Genomic DNA, 9,281 nt, shown 5'->3' with positions numbered 1-9,281 from the left:
GAAGTTCTCCCTCAACCTGCATATTCTCCTGATATTGCCCCTTCCGATTACCATTTGTTTCGTTCTTTGCAAAACTTTCTTCTTGGAAAAAAATTTAATAATGAAGAATGCCTCAAAAATGCATTGACCGAATTTTTTGCATCAAAATCAAAAGAATTTTACAACAGAGGGATTAAAATGCTTCCTGAGCGTTGGCACAAGTAGTAGAAAACAACGGCAACTATATTGTTGATTAAATTTTGTTGTTTAAATAAATTCGATTTAAAAAAGTATTAGAAAACGACATTAATTATTACTAGACCTAATAAATTGGTTATGGGCACATTCCCAGTGCGGGGTGTGCAGGAGGCAGCTGATCGATGTTTCTCTCTCATGGATGTTTGTAACTCTCTATCCCTCTACCTTCCTCTTTGTAAAAAATCAATAATATATATTAAAATATTTTTTAAAAAGTTCTTGGCAGATGACCATTTAATGCGAAAGACAGAGCATAACAGACAGGATTGTTATAATAAAATATAATTCATGCATTGATCTAAAATACAATTTATGTGTGTGATTGTTGTGATGTATCCTAATTCACCATGAATGGTTAACTTACAATGTAACTAGCAATTAATATAAACTTTTACCCTGATGTGGCAGTTCTGTATCTGTAAACAAATAAAACAAGACAGCTGTAATATGTTATTTTAACATTTTGAATTACAAATCTGTTCACTGGTATCAAAATTTTTATCCTACTTATCAATTATACTGACAGCCATAATTAAACAATTTCTCATAACATCCAAGACATAAAAGCAATTAAGATAAAGAATATGATGCTTTGAAATAATCTTATTCTATTTTCCTGTTTACCCTTCCCAGAAGCTTTTGAAAGAAAACCTGGGTAAAAATTAGCAAGTTTTCTGTTAAAAAGTGACATCTTTCATTTATATCTTATCAACTCTTACTCTTTAAAAATGAAAGTCTCGCCGAAACCGGTTTGGCTCAGTGGTAGAGCGTCAGTCTGTGGACTGAAAGGTCCCAGTTTCAATTCCGGTCAAGGGCATGTACATTGGTTGCGGGCACATCCCTGATAGGGGGTGTGCAAGAGGCAGCTGGTCGATGTTTCTCTCTCATCGACGTTTCTAGCTCTCTATCTCTCTCCCGTCCTCCTCTCTGTAAAATATCAATAAAAATATATTAAAAAAAAAAAAGAAAGTCTCACTACTCAGAAACTATTATCCAAACAAAAGTGTTGGTCCTGCTAAAGCTCACGGCTCTCCGTTCACTGTTTGTGAAGAGCGGAATCCTATCTTCAAGTGAAATTGTAGTTGAAAATCCAACATGTAAAAATGAACAATATGAAATTGCTCAGGTTATGAAAGGGCATAGGGAACTTAGAGCCCTGCCTACCAAGTTTCTCCTCAGGAGGGAAATGTAAGACTTTCTGCCAACCATAGTCTGAAAACCACTGCTTTAGTCCACCATGAGAAAATGTGTTCTTCATTCGACACCAAGCAAGTCCAATCAGTGCCTGCTCTCCTGTTGAAGATGGCTGTAATGGGCAGGCCATGTTCCATCCCTGGGAGGTGCACTGCTGGGTTCTTCAGAGACCCAGCCAGACACATGGTCCCTTCTTTATCCTTTGTGCCTTGTGATCCTCCCACTTAGACACAGGGGACTAGACGAGGGATCAGCACCTGCCCTAAAGACAGCTAAGTGACATTTAAGTAACCTGGCATGAGAACACTGTCCAAGGTGGCACTCCATTCCGGAAGGCACTCTTTTACCTAGCACCCCCTGTGGGGATTTTGAACTTGAGATGCACTGAGAGAAGTGTAGCAAGGAGATATACGAAACGAAAGCAGAAAGCAAATGCTTTGAGGCAAAGAGAATTAGAGTTATCTTGTTATGGCAGGAGCAGTGCAAGAAAAGAAGAGGGCAGCTAAGTTATAATGATGGCAGAACCCCGGAGAAGGGAATGGTGAATGCCTGTCTCAGAGTTCCCCTGCCAACCCTGGGACCACTCACAGGCCCCAAAGGAAATGCTGAGATGGCTCCTGCACTTCATCACTCTCCCATTTGTCCTTATAAAAATCTCCATTCTACAAGGTCACTTAAGCATTCTCTAACTGGCTAGTTTGCAAAGCCTAACTAACCCCAGTGCAAAATTTTCCCGCTTTATCAAACATATAATTCAACGCAGGAGGTAATCATGTGAAACCAGGTTTAGACACTGGATTTGTCAATATCTCAAGACCAAAAATATCAAGCGCATGGCATGTGCTCTTGTCGTTCCCATACCTGCACCCAGCAGACACCAGCAATTGAACATGAACCTTTATGTTACTGCAGAGACAGGCATCAACTGTAGCAATGTGTCAAATAGCTCACTGGACAGCGTATTGATTTATATTGTTGATGCAAACACTGAAATCTATTTACCACTCCAATTTAGTATTTTGAATGGTATGTGTTCTTGGTGAGCACAGTATTTGGGTAGGTCCATGGTTTTCAATATTTCCCATCAGGGACTGCCTCTGCAGGCAGGAGAGTGAAGCTGAATTACTGCAGTCCAGATAAACGTGAAATACCTCCACCTTTATCTGCTACCTGTATTGAAGTTCCTAGTAACATTTTAATTGAGAAAAGATCTCTACAACTAAGAAAGAAAAAGAAATCACTAAGTCATTATATTGTCAGCACTTGGGTCAGAGTGTTCACAGCAAAGAAATATTTCATAGATGAATCTGACCAAAACTGTCAACCACCATAATCAGCCAGCTATTTAGACTTCTAGTTTCAAGATCTAAATCTGCAGAACATTTATAAGTCATATTATAAAAAGGCAGTAATCAAAACATCATAGAATTGTTATCAAGATAGACAAATAGAAAAATGGAACAGAATAGCAAGTCCAGAAAATCCATACTGTCACATATATGGTTAATTGATTTTTCACGAAGGTACAAAAGCAATTTACTACAGAAAAAATAGTCTTTCAACAAATAGTACTGGAATAGTTTGTAATCCACTTGCAAAGAAAAAGAATAGCAATAAAAAACTTCATTCCATACCTTATGCAGTGTTAAAAAACTAACAACAACAAAAAAAATGGATCATTGACCTGTCAAACTTAAAATATAAAACTTCTAAAAGACAACATAGTGACCCTGATTTAGGCAAACTTGAGTTTTTCAAGAACAACACCAACAATGTGACCCATACAATAAAACTTGATGATTTGAACTTCATCAAAATCAAGAATATTTGCTAGTGAAAATTATGTTTTGAGAACATAATAAACAGCACCAACAAAGAAAAAAAAAGATACTGTCATATTTGACTGAAAAGACAAACCAAAGACTGAGGGTAAATATTTGTAAATTATCTATCTAAGGAAAAAAATCTGTATCTAGAATATATACTAGTAAAGAACTTCAAAAATTCAACAATAAGAAAACAAACATCGCAATAAAAGAAAGGGGATGGGGGAGACTTAGACAAGCATATCACCAAAAATGATAGGTAGATGGGCAAATAAGAACATAAAACATCGTTTAACATCTTTAGCAAAATAGAAATTAAAATTTCACTGCAATATTATTATACCTTATAAGAATATCCTGATGGACTTATTACAGAGCTTTAGTGCATTGTTTTGTTGATTTTTAATAAAAATGCCTGTAGTTTAATCATAGTTCAAATAGGACCTTTAAGGGCAGTGTTTTTGCAATCTCTGTTCTCTATAGGTAATTGGTGTCATAAAAAGTAAGAACATAGATAAATCCAACTCTGCCTGGGCAGACTTGGATATATAGGAAGCTGTGTTTACACACCATTTAGGAGAGACATTCTAAAGCTCAAATAATACTGTTACATCTTTACTATTCAGAAACATGAAAACTTTTTTTTTTCCTAAAAAAAGTAGGAAAGTCGAAACTGGTTTGGCTCAGTGGACAGAGTGTCGATCTGCAGACTGAAAGGTCTCAGATTCAATTCCAGTCAAGGGCATGTACATTGGTTATGGGCACATCCCTGGTCAGGGGTGTGCAGGAGGCAGCTGGTCGATGTATCTCTCATTGATGTTTCTAGCTCTCTATCCCTCTCCCTTCCTCTCTGTGAAAAATCAGTAAAATATATTAGAAAAAAAAAGTTGTGGAAAAGTTTGTTGACCATTAATTATAATCCTATCTAATAAAAGAGTAATATGAAAATTAAGCATCACTCTGCTACACCCACAAACCATGCCCACCAGCCAATCAGGAGCAAATATGCAAATAAACCAAACCAAGATGGCTACAGCCTCAGAGAGCAGGAGGGAGGCTTGGGTTTCCCCGGCAATGGAGGAAGCCAAGCTTTCCACCTGCCCTTGCCGGCCTAGGCCTCCACTCAAGGCTACAAAGTTTCAATGACAGAAAATACATGAATCCAAACAGAAATGGCAGAAGTCACAGAACTGGAAAAGTGGGAGGCTAGGGTTTCCCCTGGCAATGAAGGAAGCCAAGCTTTCTGCATACCCTGGCCTGCCCAGGCCTCAGCTTAAGGCTACAAAGTTTCAATTATAGAAGATACATAAATTCCAACAGAAATGGCTGCCACCATGGAGCAAGCAGAAGGCTTGGCTCCTCTCCAGGCTACAAAGTTTCAATTGTAGAAGGTAAATAAATTCCAGATACCAGGGACTCTGCTTGGGTCGCCAGGGGGCATGGCTGGTCTGCAAACCACCACATGCCCCTCGCCCAGGCCGCCACATGCTCCAAGGGAACCCCCACTCTTCAGGGCAAATCAGCTGGCCCCCACCCATGCACCAGGCCTCTATCCTATCTAATAAAAGAGTTATATGCAAATTGACCATCACCCCAACACACAATATGGCTGCCCCCATGTGGTCAAAGATCCTGCCCCGATGTGGACACAATATGTCCACCACAAGATGGCCAGCAGGGAAGGGCAGGTGGGAGGGACCAGGTCTGCAAGGGAGGGCAGTTAGGGGAGATCAAGCCTACAGGGGAGGTCAGTTAGGAGTGATCAAGCTGGCAGAGGAGGGATGTTGGGGGTGACCAGGCCTGCAGGAAAGGGCATTTGGGAGGGACCCAGGCCTGCAGGGGAGAGCAGTTGGGGGGGAATAGGCCTGCAGGGGAGGAAAGTTAGGGGTGACCAGGCCTGAAGGTGAGGGCAGTTAGGGGCAAACAGGCTGGCAGGGGAGCAGTTAGGCATTGATCAGGCTGGCAGGGGAATGGTTAGGGGGGTGATCAGGCTGGCAGGCAGAAGCGGTTAGGGGCAATCAGGAAGCCAGGCAGGCGAGCAGTTGGGAGCCAGGAGTCCTGGATTGTGAGAGGGATGTCCGACTGCCTGTTTAGGCCCAATCCCAGTGGGTCCCAATCACATCCCTCGAAGGGTCCCAAATTGGAGAGGGTGCAGGCTGGGCGGAGGGACACCCTCCCCCCATGCACCAATATAGTGCACCGGGCCTCTAGTTGAATGTAAAGCTATCTGATGTGTGTATATATCAAAGGTAGTAGCATCTGGTTTTGCAGAAAACTGATGAGTTCCATATTTGGTAAAATAATCTAGGCATGATGTAACTGTGTAATTATCCTGAAAGCAGGATTTTCTAATCAACAAATGTTAAATTCTTCATTCTATTCTAATAACTTTATTTTCTGCTTCCCATACTATGTTATGCTTCGCTTGAAACTCAGCTGTTCCTCATTCTGAGGAAAATAATGAAAGAAAATGGGCATATGGTACTTGTTTTTTATTTAGGAAGTTATAATATCCAGGAAGGCAGTAACTAATTCTTTTATGATTTCTCAAAAATGGACAGGACATTGCAGAGCTCTTAATAAATATTAAATTGGTGAACATATTTTTGATAAGAATTGCATTGTATCACCAAGTTCTCTAAGTGGGAGTAAGATAAATTTGTAAATCACTCATCATCCAAATACCCAGGATCATTCCTGCCTCCAGCTTCTCATTTTCCAGATCTGAGGGACTTAACTGCAGCCTCCAGAGAAGCTGCTTCAATGCCTTGGAGAAATGTTGCTTTTCTGAATAAGAATGGTAGTTGTCGAGAGGAGATTGTAGGAAGAGAGAGGCTCCATCAATCTATCTTCCATACTATATCTCTTAAAAAAAAAATATATATATATAAAATTGATTTCAGAGAGGAAGGAAGAGACAGAAACCTCCGTGATGAGAGAAAATCATCGATAGGCTGCCTTCTACACACCCCACACTGAGGATGGAGCCCACAACCCAGGTATGTGTCCTGACTGGGAATCGAACCAAGAACTCCTGGTTCATAAGTTGATGCTCAGCCATTGAGCCATAAAAGACAGGCATATACTATAAAACTTGACTAAAAGATTAAGCAAAATATTTAGTGACTTTCTATTAATATGAATATAAGGAAAGCACTTGTTTATTTGCTTAACCCTCATCCCAGGATGTTTTTATTGATTTTTTAGAGAGAGAGAAGTAGAGAGAGAGAGAAACATCAATGTGAGAGACAAACATCGATCAATTGCCTTCTGTATGTTCCCTGACCAGGGATCAAACCCACAACCTAGGTATGTGCTCTGACTGGGAATCGAACTCACAGCCTTCTGATGTATGGCATGTCAATCGAACCAACTGAGCAACCCAGCCAGGGAGGAAGCATTTTTTTACACTTAACAAAATACAGTTTGAGAACTTACGTATGTCACCCCTTGACAAAGTGAAATACCAAGTTCTAGACCCAACTGTGCTTGCCTAGTTTTCTGCCCAACTTCAGGGAAACATTAGCTCTCATTACGAGGGAAGCAAATTGTAAACACTGAAGCCAGTGGCAAAGCTGCCATGGAGCTTAAAAATAAAAATAAGGAAGGCCAGAGTGAATCACTAGATTGTATATTTTTCTCCAACAGCATGTATCAGGCCAAGTGATGAATGCCTAATTAAAAATAATAATGATGAAAAGCATTTAAAGGGTTTACTATATACAAAATGTGTCTATTTTATTATTCTGAATCATGTTTTTATAACTTCAGGAGAATGGAATTATAATTATACCCATTTAACAGATGAGGAAAGGAAAGTTGAGAACATCATATTACAACTTATTTTGACAGAGTCAGGACAGACACCTAAATCCATGGATCTCTTAATCATTTCTCTACTGCCCCCTATCAGCAGGATAGTCTACTTAACATCTAAAAATTTTCTTTGGATGTTTAATTAGGTTAAATTTTTGATTCATTAGAAAATGTATTAGAACAAGTTAAACGTGCATTCTTATTCTTGAACATTGAGAAAAATGACCAAAAAAAGGTTGGTCATTTAAAAAAAACTTCATTATTTTAAATTAATTTAAAAACTCATTTTACTTTGGGTTTCATTTGATTTATAACTTTTATAAGATCCGGAAATAGTTTGAAAAGAGTCAGTGATTTTTACAGCAGGTCCCATCTTACAGGACAATACACAACCACTAATATATAACTTTGCAGCCAGGAAAAGGACCTTGGGAAACCATGGTAGAGTCCTGCCTTTTGCCAAAGCTTCATCTGTAAACCTCCCCCATCGTGTACCACGATGGTTTCCTTCCCAGTGTTTAAAGAATAAGATTTTTCATTTTTTCATTAAGGTATTATATATGTAAGAATAAGATTTTTTTAAACTAATTTTTCAAAGATCTACTGAGATATAATTCACATAGCATACAATTTATCTATTTAAACTATACAATACAGTGGATTTTAATACAGTCACAATATAGGGTGAAACTATCACCACAATTTTAGAATATTTTCATTGGTTAAAGAGGAAACCTGTACCCTTTAACAATCTCCACTCCTTTTTTTCTGCCCCAAGTCTCTACTAATCTACTTCCTGTCTTTATAGAGTTGCCTATTCTGGATATTTCATATACATGGAATCATATAATATGTGGTCTTTGTGACTGGCTTTCTGACTCAGCATAATTTTTCAGAGTACATCTGTGTTGTAGTACAGATGACTACTTCATTCCTTTTTATGGCCACATGATAGTTCACTGAATAGATATACTGCATCTAGTTTAACCATTCATCAGTTGGTGGACATTTGGGTTGTTTGCACCTTTTATTATGAAAAATGCTGCCATAAACATTCACGTGTAAGCTGTTGTGTGGGCACACATTTTAGTTTTCCGTGGGCATATACCTGGGACTAGAACTACCGGGTCATATAGCAACTTTATGCTTAAACATTTGAGGAACTGCCAGATTGTTTTCCCAAGTGGCTGCACAATTTTACATCTCGTCAGAAGTATAAAGAGTTCTAATTTCTCCACATTCAATTTCTCTACATTGTCAACTTGTTTTTATGTGACAATTTTATTCTAGCCCTCCTAGTGAGTGTGAAGTAGTACTTTATCAGAGTTTTTTTTTTTAAAAAAAAACATGTTTTTATTGATTTCAGAGAAAAGAAGGGAGAAAGAGAGAAATAGAAACATCAATAAGAGAGAAACATCAATTGGCTGCCTCTTGTACACCCCCTGCTGGGGATCAAGCCCCCAACCTGGGCATGTGCCCTGACTGAGAATTGAACTGGAGACCTTCTGGTGCATGGTACCAACTGAGCCACATGGGCTAGGCCTTCATTATAGTTTTGACTTGAATTTCTCTTATGACTGACTATTAATGTTAAACATCTTTTTGTGTGCTTATTGGCCACTGTATATCTCCCTTAGAGAAATGTCTATTTAAATTATTTGTTTATTCTGTAACTGGGTTATTGTTTGTTTGTTTGTTTGTTTGTTTTTGTTTTTGTTTTAAATATATTTTATTGATTTTGTACAGAGAAGAAGGGAGAGAGATAGAGAGCTAGAAACATCGATGAGAGAGAGTCATCGATCAGCTGCCTCTTGCACACCCCCTACTGGGGATATGCCCGCAACCAAGGTACATGTCCTTGACCGGAATCGAACCCAGGACCCTTCAGTCCCCAAGCTGATGCTCTATCCATTGAGCCAACCCGGTCTCGGCTGGGTTATTGTGTTTTTTTTTTAATTATTGAGTCATTAGTTTTTATGTATTATGGACACAAGTCCTTTATCAGATATACTAGAGGCCTAGTGCATGGATTTGTGCACATTGAAAGGAAATTAATTAGAAGATGGCTAGCAGGGCAGGACTTGGGGAGATAGGCCAGATATGCCTTGGAGCCAACCTCCCACAGTCCCTCCCAGGCTGGCCGCACCAGGGGTGGCACTTGGGCTCGAAGGGCATCTATGGAGCGAGTGGGATCCTTCTGGCCTGTGG

The sequence above is a fragment of the Pipistrellus kuhlii genome, unplaced genomic scaffold, assembly GCF_014108245.1.
Source record: "Pipistrellus kuhlii isolate mPipKuh1 unplaced genomic scaffold, mPipKuh1.p scaffold_m20_p_3, whole genome shotgun sequence".
Taxonomy (NCBI): domain Eukaryota; kingdom Metazoa; phylum Chordata; class Mammalia; order Chiroptera; family Vespertilionidae; genus Pipistrellus; species Pipistrellus kuhlii.
Note: the sequence above shows the minus strand (reverse complement) of the source record.